The sequence below is a fragment of the Lontra canadensis genome, unplaced genomic scaffold (genome assembly GCF_010015895.1).
Source record: "Lontra canadensis isolate GAN:19392208 unplaced genomic scaffold, GSC_riverotter_1.0 scaffold28, whole genome shotgun sequence".
NCBI lineage: Eukaryota > Metazoa > Chordata > Mammalia > Carnivora > Mustelidae > Lontra > Lontra canadensis.
In genome coordinates this window covers 12,804,149-12,820,650 of record NW_022631022.1, presented here as the reverse complement: position 1 = coordinate 12,820,650, position 16,502 = coordinate 12,804,149, and the positions used below count along the sequence as shown (strand labels likewise).

General features: G+C 43.8%; 1 protein-coding gene across 2 annotated transcripts in view; it reads right to left on the bottom strand.

Moving 5' to 3' along the window:
* The window catches only part of RAB27A (RAB27A, member RAS oncogene family), a 76,714-nt gene extending 63,383 nt beyond the window's left edge, over positions 1 to 13,331 (bottom strand). For both annotated transcript variants that reach the window (XM_032864913.1, XM_032864914.1), the window contains exon 1: positions 13,212 to 13,331. The gene's annotated coding sequence lies outside the window, so the exon portion shown is untranslated. The remainder of the gene's footprint in view (positions 1 to 13,211) is intronic.
* Positions 13,332 to 16,502: the final 3,171 nt, after the last annotated feature.

The following is a 16,502-nucleotide window of genomic DNA, read 5'->3' as shown; positions in this document are numbered from 1 at the left end:
AGTCTTGCATCCCTGGAAACCTCAGTCCCAGCCCTGAGAAAATCACCTAATCCTCCTGAGCTTGTTTCATCATTTGTAAAGTGAAGGATGATATCTCTGCTGAAAGTCTGTTGAGGATGAAATGAGAGAATGTGTGCATACTTCCTGACACAGTAAGCACTCAGGTTGTAGCTTGAGCCATTATACTGGTTACTCACTGTTATTGTCAACTCTAATAGCAGTGGCTACAGAAATTATTCCTAGATACTTACCCTGTAACTTGGTTATTTCCTTCCTGGGAAAAATAATTTGCCTTATATGCAGAGGATCTCAGGAGACCGAAATATGTGCTTTTGTGGATTTCCTTCTGCCCTTGCCCTACACAATTTTATTTCAGGGACTAAGACATATTAATGCTATTTAATATTTCCACATTGCTGACTCCTCCACTGGGCAAAGGCCTGGGAGGTTCTCGCCATCTTCTACACATGCATCTTTTTTATACGATGGGAGACCTGGGGTACGTATGTCAGTAGCTGCTTCCAAACCTATGGACCAATCAGCATGCCACCTCACATGGAAGGACATCAGGCAGAATAAGAGCATTCTTTTTTATTTTTTTATTTATTTTTTATTTTTTTTAAGATTTTTTTTATTTATTTATTTGAAACAGAGAGAGAGAGAGATCACAAGTATGCAGAGAGGCAGGCATAGAGAGAGAGAGGAGAAAGCAGGCTCCCTGCTGAGCAGAGAGCCCGATGCGGGCCTCGATCCCAGAACCCTGAGATCATGACCTGAGCCGAAGGCAGAGGCTTAACCCACTGAGCCACCCAGGCGCCCAAGAGCATTCTTTTTTAATTTGCATCTTATTTTTTTTCTTCATAATGGAACCAAATCATATAGTCTCCTAATGGACTGACATCTCATTCATTAAGATATGTCAATTCTATCCCTAAAAAATAAGTATTTATGTTATCATCAAACAAATGAAACCCCATTTCTGACTTCAGAAGTCGAAGCAACTCAAAATTCGATAGATATTAATTAGAGCTTGGAGGAAAGTGCTCACAGCTGTGCATGCCACCAACACAAGGGTGAAGTTGCTGTAAGAAAACTGCACAATTTGGGATACATAGCAGAAAGGATCAAGTTACTCAAAGCCAAAACATGGCCTAGGAACCCTCTAAGAGGCAGCAGAGAGTAGAAATATGAGACTACTTTATACACACCCCCAAGCTTCCTCCTCCTAGGCTCATATTTGTTCTGCCAACATCCCCACCCAGTGCCCAAGGCCTGCGAGCACACGAAACACGGGAGAACCACAGGCCCTCATCAAACTTGAGAAGCACCTGCTCTAACCACTGGGGGTGAGGCTAGGATAGGATTTCTCCAAGTATGGCCTGATGCCCACTAGCAGCAGAATCCAGAGTCCTGGGTTCCAACCAGGCCTCGGAATTAGGATCTCTGAGAGAGAGGCTAGGGAATCTGCATGCATAACAAGCTTCCCAGGGGATTCCCGGTTATCCATAAGAAGGGTTGAGAGCAGCTATTGTAGGAAGACAACAGATAGCAAAATGTCAAAGGACCTGTATAGAAAACCATGTTTAACCTCTACCAGCCTCCCTATCCCAAATCTGTAAAATACAGATACTAATACCCACCTAGCAGGATGGTGGCAAGAATTAAATGAGAGAAGTAATAGCCTCACATAGGGCTCCTCACACATAGCAGGTGCTCAGTAAGTATTAATTCCCTCCCCCTCCTTCCCTTTGTATGGCATTCTAATGAAGACCGATAACTAGAGGCCCTGTTTTGAATAAATGCCATCAAAGAAAGGAGATGCCTAGCTTAACTTGAGCCCTTGATGTTAATGAGTCACAGACTAAAAGGTGGAGGCCGGCAGCTTTAACCAATGGTTGAACTGCAAAACGTACCCATGGACAGTGGTTCTCAAACTTGAGTGTGCATCAAAATCTTCTGGATGGCTTTAAAATACAGACTGTGTAGGGGTGCCTGGGTGGCACAGTCAGTTAAGCATCTGCCTTCGGCTCAGGTCATGATCCCAAGGTCCTGGGATGGAGGCCCGCATCAGGCTCCTTGCTCAGGGAGCCTGCTTCTCCTTCTCCCTGAACCGCTCCCCCTGCTATGCTTGCTCATGCGCTCTCGCTCTCTCTCTCTCTCTCTCTCTCTCTCTGTCAAATAAATAAATAAATAAAATCTATAAAATAAAATAAAATACAGACTGTGGGCCCTACCTCCAGAGTTTCAGAGTCAGTACTTCTGGGTAAGAATCTGCATTTCTAACAAGTTCCAGGTGGTGCTGATGGTGTTGGCCCCAGAACCACCCTCTGATCATCATTCTGCAGCCCCAGAATCTAAATCTAACTGATCTGACACTTTGTCATAAAAAAGAAAAACTAGGCCGTATGCATTTCCTGTTTGACAGGAGACTGGTTAGCTTTATGTAAACAAAGAAAAAAAGTAATAAACCAGCAATTTCCGAGGCAGTGCTGCCTCTGCCCTTGAGAATCTTTGTGGTCGCGTTCTGTGAACAGTGCAGAGAGAGGGATGGGAGAGTTGAGTGCCCTCTCTCTGCTCACCCTATGTGAGAGCCTGAGTGAGGGAGGCACTTAATCTCTCCGAGCCTCAGTTTACTTATCTGGAAACAGGGATGAGCTCAGTCATTGGTTTCTGAACCTGGTTGTGCGCCATCCCTCGTTTTAGCAGCATTTCAAAGAAAACGTGGATTCCCCAGGCGTGGCTGCAAACTAACAAATTAGAATCTGCAAAGGAGAGACTGGAAGATGTGTGGCTTTGTGTGGGTATGTTTTACTAAATCTCCCCGTGTGATTTTCACAGGCAGCCAGTTGCGAGGAATCATTACCACGGTGATCTTTCGAGCCTCTTCCAGCACTGCAGCTCTCAGATCTTTTTGATTTCTAAGTCCCTGTGCCCTGAGTCTGTGCTTACCAAGTAGCTATCTTCTTTTATATGTGCTCCCCATGGAGTTTTACTGCAGGAAGCAAGTACATTAGCCCTCAAAGGAAAAACTGCTAACAGTTCCACTTCTCATCAGTCAGTAAACTAGCATTCTGGTTTTAGTCCAAGAATAAAGTCCAAGATGTAAGAGAAAACAGGAATTACATAGCACTAAATCTGTAAAGCAATCTTCTCTATCACCAACTGCTCATTTACTTACTCTGTCACTCATTCATTCATTTCTTTAAAGAGTCTTTATTTGAGAGAGAGAGAAAAAGCTTGAGAGAGAGCACGAGCAGGGTGAGGGGCAGAGGGAAAAGCCAAATGACTCCCTGCTGAGCAGGGACCCTGACATGAGGCTCCACCCCAGGACCCTGGGATCATGACCTGGCCGAAGGCAGACGCTTAACCCACTGAGCCATCCATGTGTCCCTGTCATTCATTCATTATCATCTGTCATGTGCCAGGTATGATTCTAGGGGTTAAACACGTAGCACTTCACAAAACAGAGAAAGGTCCTGCCCTGTGGAGAGAACATTTTAGCAGGAAGAGAGAAACAATAAATAAGTGAACATAAGGATAAAATAATTTCTAACAGTAATAAGTACGGTGAAGACAACAACCCAATAATAGGATAGTGAGTGTCCAGAGGCTACTTTAACACAGTCATCAGGGTGAAAAGTCATCACCCGCCTCTTTGAAGAGGTGATATTTGAAATTAAATCTGAATGATGCCAAGGGGCCAGCAAGGGCAAGTGCAAAGGCTCTGAGGAAGGAATGAGCTTGGCACCTCAGAGAGACAGAAAGGAGGGAGATGAGCCTGGAGATGGAGGCACAGGGATGAGTTGAGGTCATAGAGGCCAGCAGAGCCCAGATCATGGAGACCCCTACAGAGCACAGTCAGAACATCTGAATCTTATCCCAACTGCAGTGGGAAATGGCAGAAAAATTTGACGCAGAAGAAGATGTGATCTGATTTACATTGTTTGAAGATCACGGGTTTTGTGTGAGGAATGGGCTATAGCAGGGGCCGGGGGAGGGGGCAAGAATGGGACCAGAAAAGCAGCAATATAGGGAAGAAATGATGGTGGCCTTTCACTGGCAGCTGGCATGTCACCATAGCAAGCGCCCAGTTATTTCTGGATGACTTTAATTTAGGTTAAAATCACAATATACTTGTTTCACTTCCTGTGATATTTCAGAAGGGTCAAGGAAGAGATATGGTTTGTTAAAGTTCCATCTGAAAGTTAAACACAAAACAACACAATTTTGTCCTGCCCGTGTTATACCTGGTTACAATCAAGAAATAGGAGCATAAAAGAAGACATCCAGATGGCCAAGAGACACATGAAAAAGTGCTCCATATCACTTGGCATCAGGGAAATACAAATTAAAACCACAATGAGATACCACCTCACACCAGTCAGAATGGCTAAAATTAACACGTCAGGAAATGACAGATGCTGGCAAGGATGCGGAGAAAGGGGAACCCTCCGACACTGTTGGTGGGAATGCAAGCTGGTGCAACCACTCTGGAAAACAGCATGGAGGTTCCTCAAAATGTTGAAAATAGAACTACCCTATGACCCAGCAATTGCACTACTGGGTATTTACCCTAAAGATACAAACGTAGTGATCTGAAGGGGCACATGCCCCCGAATGTTTATAGCAGCAATGTCTACAATAGCCAAACTATGGAAAGAACCTAGATGTCCATCAACAGATGAATGGATAAAGAAGATGTGGTATATATACACAATGGAATACTATGCAGCCATCAAAAGAAATGAAATCTTGCCATTTGCGACGACGTGGATGGAACTAGAGGGTATCATGCTTAGCGAAATAAGTCAATCGGAGAAAGACAACTATCATATGATCTCCCTGATATGAGGGAGAGGAGATGCAACATGGGGGGTTAAGGGGGTAGGAGAAGAGTAAATGAAGCAAGATGGGATTGGGAGGGAGATAAACCATAAGTGACTCTTAATCTCACAAAACAAACTGAGGGTTGCTGGGGGAGGGGGGTTGGGAGAGGGAGGTTGGGGTTATGGACATTGGGGAGGGTATGTGCTATCATGAGTGCTGTGAAGTGTGTAAACCTGGCGATTCACAGACCTGTACCCCTGGGGAAAAAGATATATGTTTATAAAAAATAAAATTAAAAACAAAAACAAAACAAAACAAAAAAAAAAGAAATAGGAGCATAGGGACATGGAAAGAACACAGTGGAGAACCAGCAGACACACCTGTCTTCTAGAACCTTCTCTGTCATCAATTAACCATGTGACCTGGAGCACAGCTCTGAACCTCTGAGGTGGAGTGAAGGCTAAGCCACCTGGCTTCCAGGGCCTACCACCACTTGAATTACACGATGCTCAAAGCACAGCAAATGAGGTTTCCTTCCCTGGGTGGCAAAATGGGCTGATGACCTAGTGTAGGGAGTTTTTGTTGACTTTTAAATCTTTCAGAGAGGCTCTAGTTAAGCCGAAAATCAGGTGTTCGTGAGGAAACTGTCCATCTTTTTAAAAAAATATTTTATTTATTTATTTGACAGAGAGAGAGATCACAAGTAGGCAGAGAGGTAGGCAGAGAGAGAGGGGGAAGCAGGCTGCCCACCGAGCAGAGAGCCCAATGTGGGGCTCGATCCCAGCATCATGACCCGAGCTGAAGGCAGAGGCTTAATCCTCTGAGCCACCCAGGTGCCCCAGAAACTGTCCATCTTAATATTTCCTTGGGAAACTCTGATGTCCATGGCACTCCTAGCACAAGGGTATGGAAGCTGGCTGGAAACCTGGGGAGTTGACAGTCCTGGTCAGCTGAAAGCTCCTCATGCATAGGTGTGGAGAGCACAGGGCTCTGAGGAATTTAGAGACCAAGCCTTCAGTCACAGTGCTCTCTTTGGGTTTCTGGCAGGCTTCCAGTTATGCTGCATCACATGGCAGACCTCCTGTGGACACTGTCACCACAGCGTCCATTCCTCTCAGATGGTCCACCTGGCACCCCTACAAGTATCTCCTCCATGTGATCCCTGAGGGCAGGGGTTCACAGTCCCCACTGCCCATCAGTGTCGACACCCTGACCCTATTCTACATTTAATAACTTAGAATCAGGGTAAGTGAGAGGTAGAAAAGAAAACAGTGGTAGACTCAGTCTTGGGGAACTTCACAGGATAGAGAGAATGGGTAACTCAGAAAAACGTTAGGCCAGGGAGATTCACTGATTTGTCTAATGCGGGGATTTTCAGCCTTGGCACTATTCATCTTTTGGACAGGGTAATCTTTTGTCATGAGGGGTCATCCTGTGTCTCTATCCACTAAATGCCAGTAGTAACTCTTCAGTTTTGACTACCAAATCTGTCTCCAGATATTGCCAAATGTCCCCACAGGAGGAGAGGGTCAAAATCAGCCCTAACAGAGAACCACTGGTGCAATATCACACAGTTAATTATTAGGAGTATTAGAGACTAACACCCAGCCTTCTAAGTCCAGCTACATTGGCTCCCCCACATTCAAGCAGGAGCTGTAGAACATAGAGGTGAGTCACTCCCTGAAGAAGCATCACAACCCACTTCATGGCTTTCTGTGCTGAAGCAGAACAGGGCAATGGACACTTAACCTTGTCCCTGACAACGGAAGCCCAGTCAGGAATAGCCAAGCAGCTTCTTTGGCCACATCTGGTCTCCAGTATCAAACAAGAATAATACCTTCTCTTTTTAAGGACTGCTAGACCTTTTTACTCATTCTTGGGGTCACCCCCTTGCAGTGGTGAGATTCATTATGAAAATCAATCACACCTTGTAAGAAACAAAGAAATCCTGGCTACCACCATAGATTATATTTTAAAATTCTTAGGTATCTCAAATGAACATTTAATTCATGACCTATTTCTATATGCCTTATTTCTCCCCATCTTAGGGTTGGTATAACAAGAACAAAAGTACCTTATCATAAGGTTTAGTTAGTTGACTGACACCCTGTCTTTGCTTTTAACGGTACAAACACATAGGAGATAAGTAATCAGTCATACTCAGATAAGACTTGACCAGCCACCCATGTGGTGGGATCAGGGTAGGATACATGAACTGCGGTTAATAAGAATGAACAGATTTTTCAGTGTCTTGGCAACCAATTTTATTATTATGCTTTGACCTGGCAGCTGGTAAGGCTTTACATGAATTAATCAGCGAATCTATGAAAAAACAAATTAGTGGCTCTGAAATACAGTATTCTAGTGATAGAGGAAGCATGTTCATTTTCAAGGTTGCTTTCTTAAATAAGTATAAATAATTTTAAGATAATAAACTAACTCAGTGTTTTATAAGAACACATCTCTATAGGGCAAGTCACCTATATCTATGAAATTTATTTATCCTTTCCATAGATCTTCCATATTTGATGTACCACAAAGCAATGCAATGAGGAGTTTCACAGGAGTAGGCCACAAAGCAAGCAGGCTGTCAATAAGACAATACTTCGTTGTTGTGAAATTACTCTCAGTAAGTCAACTATAATCAAAGCATCAAAACTTAAAGGGGACAAAATTATTAACAAGACCTCAAAAGGAATAAAAACACATTGAATAATGGGCTTTCTGGCATCGTCACGGGAATACAACCAAATGGTGGTTTTTGACAGTCATGTGGCTCTCCAAGAAAAGTGAAAGGTGTCTCATGAGAGTGGCTTTGCCTGCCACTGGATCTGGGGACTGGAAGGACTGTGTGATAAGGGAGTGATCATAGGATGGCGACAAGAGAAGTGATTTAGGGTGGGAATTGCTGAATCACTGTATCGTACACCTGAAACTAATATAACACTGCATGTTAACTATATTGGAATTAAAAAAAAAAGAGTGATTAAGGGTCAACATGAAAAGATATATAGACATAGATATAGATATAGATATAGATATATCTTATAGGAAGATATTATGCAACAGACCAACCACTGTGCCTGGAGTTCCAGTCCTGGCTCTTCCACTAACTCTGTGATCCTACAAAGTGACTTAAAGTCTGTGGATATGAGTTTCCTAACTACAAATAACTACAAATAACTAAAATAAAACTAAATCCTCCACTTCCTTCCATTTTTTTATACTCCTTGAGCTTATAAGTCTTCTTTATCCTTAAAGACTTTTTTTTTTAAGTAATCTCTACACCCAATGTGGGGCTCAAACCCATAACCCCAAGGTCACTGGTCATATGCTCCACCGACTGAACCAGCAAGGTGCCCCCTCTCTGTCCTTAAGATAGACACATGTATAGTCACCAAAATAAGCCATAGGTCTCTCACTCTTTGGACATTATCATGATTAATTCATTTCCTGCTCATAAACGGTTTATCAGACTGGAGTTGACAGATTAAATACAAGATAACCAGTTACATCTGCATTTCATAAAAACAACAAATAGTTCCTTAGTACAAGTATTTATGGAACACACTTATAGTAAGAAATTATTCATTGTCTATCCAAAATGCAAATTTTTCTTCACTTGTTAAATCTAGCATCCTACCTCCAACCCCACATTAAAAGTTCGATTTTAATAATCAAAACTCTGATTCCAAACACGCGGGTAGTTCTAAAGTGGCTGGGGCACTAAATGGAAGGCCTTCTCGAGAGTAACATATACAGAGGCCATAAACAAATAAACAAATGAAAAAATGACTCTCAACTTTCTTCTTAAGTAAGCGAGGCATCAAATTTGAGTTAACAGTAAATAAAATGTGAGTGTTAGTAGACCTCACTCATACAGAACAGAGAATGTGGTGTGCCTTCTCTGCGGCATGACCAGACAGGAGGCCAATGGAGCTCAATGCTCCCTGCTCCGCATCTCACCCTCCGGACATAAAGTAAATTACAAACCCTTTATCTCTTCCTCCAACTCAGGGCTCACATCTGCTCCCAAGTAATCAGCTTAAGGGAAACCAGATCGTAAACTTAAACTTCCTGACCAAGAAGCAGGAGAATAAATATGGTTCTAGTAAAAACTGCACAAGGCATAAAAAAGCAAAGCTGTGAAAGGGAAAAATTACTCTCTTCGGAAGGCAATCTTGTTTTGATAATGGCAACACAATCTTGCTTCTTTGGGGCTCACACTATTTTTTCTTAATTTTAGCTTTATTGAGGTAAAACTGACAAACAAAACTGCAAGGTGTTGAAAGTATACTTCATGATAATTTGATGAACATTTACATTGTGAAAGGATTTCCCCCATCTAGTTAGTTAGGGGCTCAGACTTTAAATATGCAAGCTCTGTTTTGTTTTTCAGGGAGGGTTAAACCTATAATTCACTAGAGAAAATATATATTTGTATAAATCCCCTATATATGTATAAATAATCCTTTTATATATTTTTCAGTGAAGATACAAATAGAGTACATCCCAAGATAAGTTTAAATAATAATGGAAGGCATATTCAATTTTTAAATAACTTGTAAAATTAATTACCATACTCTAGGCTGATTAACTCAATTCTTGCTGAGAAAGGGCAGCAGGAAATCCTATTCAACTGTAGTCAATACTGCTCTGTCAGAAGCAGCAGAATAAGGTAGACTAAAACAAGATATTTATAGCTGTTGGCTAAGAAAAATTAAATGTATGGGCTAGAAGTTTCCAATGATAAAAATAAATCCAGGTTAATTCATTAACTTATTGGTACACTCAGCAAAAGTTTATTGAACATTCCTTTTATCCAAGATACCTTGCAGTATAAGCCTTAAAAAGTGAGCTGAATTCATACACTGCCTCCAGGATATTACGATCCAGCCATAAGACATATAAGACAACAAATATATAAACAGTTTATATATATATAAACATATATATAAAAAGACAACATATATATAAACAGGTCCAAAGAAGTTACGTAATTAAATGCTAAAATGTGTGTCAGGAGTTGCAATTTCAGTTAGAAGCCAGAGAAAGATTAATTCACTGTAGTGTAAAAATGAATTTCTATTTTCTTGATTTGACACACAAGAAGGGTATCACTGGGGGCGCATGGTGGGCTCAGTGGGTTAAAGCCTCTGCCTTCCGCTCAGGTCATGATCTCAGGGTCCTGGGATCGAGCCCCGCATCAGGCTCTCTGCTCAGCAGGGAGCCTGCTTCCCCCCTCTCTCTCTGCCTGCCTCTCTGCCTACTTGTGATTTCTCTCTCTGTCAAATAAATAAATAAAATCTTAAAAAAAAAAGAAGAAGAAGAAGAAGGGTATCACTGGAGGGAAGAGCCAAATGCCCCCACACAGTCTGCCCAGGCTACAGAGAAGAGGGCTCCCCACTGCCACTGTGGGAAGAACCCAAAGCCTTTCCCTTTCCATGCAGGCTTAAACCATTGTCATGGGGGAATAAAAGGGTAGAAGAGGACAGACACGGGAGATGTTAGTGTAACTATGGACATTGCTTCTCTTAGGTGAAGTGTGAAGGAACAGAGAGAAAGGAACAATAGAGTGATCCTCCTTTCTCAGTCTCTCGTTCCCTTTTCATTCTTTCCACACATATTTTTTAGAGTTTACTACATGCCAACAACCATTCCAGGTGCTATGTACACCACAGTGAACAAGATAAATTCCTGACCTTCATGAAGCCTATTCTACCAGTGGGAGACAATAGTTGTGTGTGTGTGTGTGTGTGTGTGTGTAAGAGGGAGAGAGAGAGTATGTGTGTGTGTGAGAGAGAGAGAGATTGTGTGTGTGTGTGTGTGTGTGTGTGTGTGTGTAATGACAATTATTTTTCTAGATACTCTGAAGAAAAATAAGACAAAGTTAGGGGGCAAAAAATTATGGGTGGGGTGAGGGATGCTGTTTTAGATAGGATGTTTCATGTAAGCCTCCCTAAAGAAATGACTTTTGACTTGGATGAAATGAGTGAGAAACCCATGCAGACAGTTCAAGGAAAAAGCATTCCAAGCAGAGGAAGGAACAAATGCAAAAGTCTTAAGGAGTGGGTGAAGTGGAGGAGGCAAGGGGAGAATGATGGAAGACAAAACCACAGACCACATAAGGGGCCTGTTGGCCATGATGAGGACTTTGTTTTTCTTCTAAGATAAAAAGCTATTGGAGGGCGCCTGGGTGGCTCAGTGGGTTAAGCCTCTGCCTTCAGCTCGGGTCATGATCCCAGAGTCCTGGGATAGAGCCTCACATCGGGCTCTCTGCTCAGCGGGGAGCCTGCTTCCCCCTCCTCTCTCTGCCTGCCTCTCTGCCTACTTGTGATCTCTGTCTGTCAAATAAATAAATAAAATCTTAAAAAAAAAAAAAAAGCTATCAGAGAGTTGTGAACAGAGGGGTGAGTGGCATAATGACCTCTGGCTGCTATGTTGACAACACACTGTAGACTAGTGAGGGTAGATGCATGATGGCCTTGCTGGGCTTTTGCAGTAATTTCTGCAGTGACAGAAATGTCAAGATCTTGGGAGAAGCAGTGGAAATGGTCAGAGATGGTTTTTATCCTATATAAATTTTTTCAAAGTAGAACCAAGGAGATTCACTGAAGAATTAGATGTGGGAATGAGAGAAAAGAATTAAGGGTCACTCCATAGTGTTTAGTCTGAGCATCTCGAAGAGTAAAATTGTTAGGAACTGAGATGGAAAAGACTAAGAGAAGAGCAGATTTGGAAGAGGGAATCAAGAGTCTGGTTCCTAGAGATTATTGCCTATTTCAAAACCCTTACATCTGTTGTAAAACCAAAGCAACAGAAATTGGGAAACTGATCTTAAATTTCATATGAAAATTCAAGAGACCTAGAATAGCCAGAACAATTTCAAAAAAAGAAGAGCAAAATGGGAGGACTCACACTTCCCACTCTCAAAACATACTACATAACTACAATAATAAAGACAGTATGATACTAGCATAAGGATAGACAAATAGATCAATGAAGTAGAATTAAGAGGAAGGAAGGAAGGAAGAAGGGAGGGGAGAGAAGAGAGGAAGAAAGAGAGGGAGAGAGAAAGAAAAAAGAAAGAAAGGGGGAAGAAGGGAAGGAAGGAGGAGGGAGGAGGAGGAAGAGGGAGGGAGGGAGGAAGAAAGAAAGGGAGAGGGAGGGAGCAAGGGAGAGAGAGAAGGAAGGAAAGAAAGAAGAAAGGCTGAGATAGCTAAATGAGTAGGCTTCAGACATGAAAATAAAATAAATTCATGATTTAAAAAGAAAGAAAGAAAGAAAGAAGAAAGTAGGAATGAAAACCAACATAAAATACAAGAAAAAAATTATCTTTAGTCAAGTGCTTTCAGTACTTTATGAACCTTTCTTAATCTCTAACCATCTATAGAACCCTATTTTACAGATTGTTTTGCCCCTAAAGCAAGTTTTTAAAGAGGCCAAAAAAAGGGGGGGTAGGAACAATGGACCACCAATAAATTAAAAAAGCAATAATTACAGAAAACTTACAGGACGTTAACACTACTTCCCCTCCCAACATCTAAGTGAAGAACCAGCCAAAAAGCGAGAATCCATGGAGTAGGAAAAAACAGCTGTTACCCCACTGAGGTAAGGAAGAGGACCCTGTGGCAGAACATTCTGTGGCCATGTGGCCTAGGTGGCCAGCAGAAGTCAAAAGCTGGGAAGATAAAATCAAGGGCTCACAAGATATCCTTCTCCTGAGGCCTGACTTGGCCTAATTGCTGATCTACTGAAACAGAGACAAGGATTTGGCAATAGTTCCCAAACCTGCCTCCACATCAGCCCTACCACCCGTGGAGATCCAGGGGCCGGCTGCCCGGTTGGGTTTCCTGCCTGACTGACAGGGTAAGGGAGCACCCTCGCTCACCCAGCCAGTTTGCCGTCAGGACCCTTATCAACAAGGATGTAAAGACGTTAAGTGAATAAACTGAGAACCACAGGAGGGAGGAATGAACGATGGGCCAGTGCCGGAGGTCTGGGACCTTCCTCCTCTCCTGCCAGGGAAGTTTCTTCCCCCCACCGCCCTCCCCGACGGGGACCCAAGTGCCTAGATGCCCCCCGGAGGGGACCTCAGCCCAGTCCCAAACCTGGAACTGCTAACCGGCACCCCGCCCATGCCGCCCCCCAGCCCCGGCGGTTGTCCCCGTGGGTCTGCGCTGAGGGACTCGGGGGGCAGAGCAACTTTTCGGGCGGGCTCACTCGCGCCGAAGCTGGGCGAGGACTCGCCGCCTCCCCTGCTAGCCCCAGGGCCAGCCCTGCCAGTCGCCCGCTAGCGCCCTGGGCTCTCCGGGCTGGAGCGGACCCCACCGGCCGCCGGAGTCCGGCCGCCGTCCCACGCCCTCCGCAGCCGCGGGGCTCACCTGGCTGGAGCTCGCTGTCCCCGCGCCGCTGTGCTTGCGCGTGCGCCGCGTCCACGGGTTGCCGGTCCTTTTTGGGTCCTTGGCGGGTATTTTCCGTCTGGCCCCACATCACTTCCCGTAAAGGAGAGCGAGGTGGGGGCGGGACCTCCTCTCTACCCTCCACCTCCCGCTTCCTCCGGTCACCTCAGGGAGCACCCCGCCCGACTCCGCGAGGGCGCCTTGCGGACGCCTCCTCGCTCCCAGCTCCGGGTCCCGCCGCACCTGCCGCGGGTCCTCTTGTGAGCCACGAAAAGGCTCCCGCACGCTTCCTTTGGCCTATTATCAGGTCTCCATGGGCCTTTCCTGGAAAGTGTGAAACCTTAGAGACTTGTTTTCGCGTGGAGACACAGACGTGACATTTCCAAACTTCTCCAGGATCCGTGACCTGCCAGGTGTGGTTTGGGGACTCTGGCCAAATCTCCTCCCGCAAAGGCCATGTTCTAAAGGTATTTTCCAGGGCATCAGATCACTGCCTCCGCCGCAGGAGCCAGGGGTGGTGAGCAGCTGCAAAGCCCGGCCCACCCAGGGCTCCTGGGGCCCCGTACGCTCCTTCCTGCTGCAGGTCCTCTCTGGTCCGGCTCCCTAGGAGCCGGCTCCGCGCCGAACGTCGGGCTCTGCCACTGTCCGGCCGACCTCGCCAGCTCCTTCCTCACTCGGATGCGCCTGGGCCTGGCCTTCCAGCTCCGGAATTCTTGGAAATGACAGGAGGGAAGAAAAGTAAAATCCTGGCAGGAAAAATGTATTTCTGAGAGGAAATAAACGGGGTCTCTGCTCATATAGGGTAGTTCGGTTTAGAGAGTTATTCCAAATTTCTAAAAGACGGCAATTCGTTTAAAAAAGAGAGAGAGAGAGAAGGCAAAAAGGCAGCAAGATTAAAAAAAAACAAAAAAAACAAAAAAAACAAAAAAAACTGCTTTGAGGAGACATCTGCGAGCCTTTGCTGCCCCCCAGCGGCTTCCTTCTCTCAGCGCTGAAGGGTACCTATACGTCCGCTTGGAGCTGCAGCTGTGAAGGGGGTTCAGGCCACCAGGTTACCACTCAGAGCCAGACAAATTTCTCTTCCGGTGGCCTCGAGGTATGGACAATAGCCTTTGGCCTTGCTTCTGTGGGCTCCCAGCCAAAGCACGTCTGAAGCAAATAATTCTACATCTAAGAGCAAAAAATGATTGAAAATCCATTAATCTGGCTTCTCTTACCGTCTACTTCCACCACAAATTCCAGCGGCCCCAGGCCCATGCCCCCAAACCCATTATACTTCGAGTTTGCAGCTACTCACAGTTTATGCTACAATACAATTAGCTTCTCAAATATGTGTCCAATTTACAAAATCACAGAGCATAAACATATGAAATTGTGAAATACTGAACATGCATCCAATCTAATATTTATAGGGAAATAGAGTAATCTCAAGAGTTAGAGATAACAGATTTCAGCAGGGTGATAGTGTCAAGGATGTTCCCCAGCTAAGAAAGGCCATCAGACTGTTGTTGGTGGAGGCTAGCAGGAAAAGTAGCCCCAGGTTCATGTGTAAAGGAACAGTCCTGGGATTTACTGATAAGCTAATAGTTGGGGGCGAACAATGAAGCAACTGTTAGTGGCTGATATGATACGAAAGACTTCCCCTTCAATCTTCCCCACTCCTGAAGGGGACTGTAACCATGAGCTTACCAAGCAGATCAAAGAACAGACAATGGTAACGTGGCCCATTCATTATCCTTTCATTCACTGAATGAGTCCAAATTAGGATAGTACTAGGGATGGAATAGTGAACAAGGTAAATTGGTCCCTACCCTCAGGAGCTTGACAGACCAGCAAGTAAGCAGTTAATTTCAATGTGGTGACATAAGATCATCAATAAGGGAAGTAAACGTGTTATTGGAACACAAGTGACACCAAATCAAGACTTCCCAGAGAAAGTGATGTATACATTAAGAAGGATGAATAAGGCAGAAGATGAGGGAGAAGAGAATTCTAAGAAAAGAGAGCAGAGAAGAGGCTTGGAACCAAAAGACACTATCCTATATTAGTTCAGAAAAGCTGAAAAACTGAGTAGAAGGAAGCAATCAGGGAAGAGACTGGAGGAATGGCAGAGGCTGGATTTTGAAGAACTCTGGAATGATTATAATTTATTGACCACTTACTATGAATCAGCCAATATGCTAAGAAATTTGCATATATCCCCTCATATACCTCTCACAAGTGCCCTCTGAAATAAGTACTATTCCTGTCTTTGTATTACAAATAAGGAAACTGAGCCTGAAAGCAATGAAGCAACCTGACCGAGATCATACAGCTCAAAGTGGCACAGCCAGAACTAGAACTTAGAACTCATTTTCTAAATGCCTATTAAGGTTAAGAATGGGTTTCAGAGACCAGTTAGCATGCTGAAATCCAAGTAAGGAATAACAACAATCTGGTTTAAGACCATGACCATGAGGATGAAGATGAATAAACAGATTTGAGATATTTAGGAGAGTAAATCAAGACATGATTGTAGGTGGTGAGGGAGACAGAGAAATCCATGAAAATGCCTGTTTCTGATTTGGGCAACTTGAAACCCTTGAGCAAAAGGAAGAGGGCCCTGTTGCAACAGGGTGAAATAGACCACAAGGAACAAGTTTAGACATTTTACCTTTGACATATCAGAGCTGGGAGAACATACAAGTGAAACTGTTCAGCATGCAACTCAACAGGCTGATCTGAAGCACAGAACACAAGGACAGAAGCTATTGCCCAAGAGGTACTCAAAGACATGAAAGTCAATGAGCTAGTCTAGAAAATGTACTAAAAGGGCAAAGAGGGGGCTTGGTACAAAACCCAGAGGATCACTCAGTTAATGAAGTCTGAGAAAAGAGTGCCCAGAGAAGTAGGAAGAAAACAAAGAGAAAAAGTTATGACAGAAACTAAATATATTGAATATATCTTGTATACCAATTCAAAATCCTCTCTACACCACTTCTTACTCTAGTCACAGAACTGGTCACAGTATAACCTTGCTTCCTACTCTGGGTCTTTTCTGACACTGCAGGCTGTTGCTTGAAACATTCACAGTCCCACTCCAGTATCACTTAATGGGGTGGAAACTGGAAATATCAGTAAGAACTCATGATTTTTAATATGTAAACTAGATAGGAATAGAATTATATATTAATATGCATGTATGTATGTACTTTCCAGCAATGTCTGCTAAGAGATCCTAAAAGCAACTATATCACAGTAGTTATGAATACATTAGCATGCAGATTTTGATTT